This window comes from Carcharodon carcharias, assembly GCF_017639515.1.
Source record: "Carcharodon carcharias isolate sCarCar2 chromosome 24 unlocalized genomic scaffold, sCarCar2.pri SUPER_24_unloc_1, whole genome shotgun sequence".
Taxonomy (NCBI): Eukaryota; Metazoa; Chordata; class Chondrichthyes; order Lamniformes; family Lamnidae; genus Carcharodon; species Carcharodon carcharias.
The window spans coordinates 174,278-174,874 of record NW_024470584.1 but is presented as its reverse complement, the minus strand read 5'-3'; positions in this window follow the sequence as shown (position 1 = coordinate 174,874).

Here is a 597-nt window from a genome sequence, read left to right as displayed (position 1 = left end):
GAGAGGTGAGTGAGAGGGTTAATCCCCCTCCGATAGGGAACAGACCGCCCGGTGTGTGTAAATGGGGAGAGGTGGGTGAGAGGGTTAATCCCCCTCCGATAGGGAACAGGGTTCCCGGTGTGTGTAAATGGGGGAGAGGTGGGTGAGAGGGTTAATCCCTTTCCAATAGGGAACAGGTTGCCGGGTGTGTGAAATTCGGGAGAGGTGGGTGAAAGGGTTAATCCCCCTCCGATAGGGAACAGACCGCCCGGTGTGTGTAAATGGGGAGAGGTGGGTGAGAGGGTTAATCCCCCTCCGATAGGGAACAGGGTTCCCGGTGTGTGTAAATGGGGGAGAGGTGGGTGAGAGGGTTAATCCCCTTCCAATAGGGAACAGGTTGCCGGGTGTGTGAAATTCGGGAGAGGTGGGTGAAAGGGTTAATCCCCCTCCAATAGGGAACCGACAGCCCAGTGTGTGTAATTGGGGGAGAGGTGAGTGAGAGGGTTAATCCCCCTCCGATAGGGAACACACTGCCCGGTGTGTGTAAATGGGGGAGAGGTGGGTGAGAGGGTTAATCCCCCTCCTATAGGGAACAGACCGCCCGGTGTGTGTAAATGG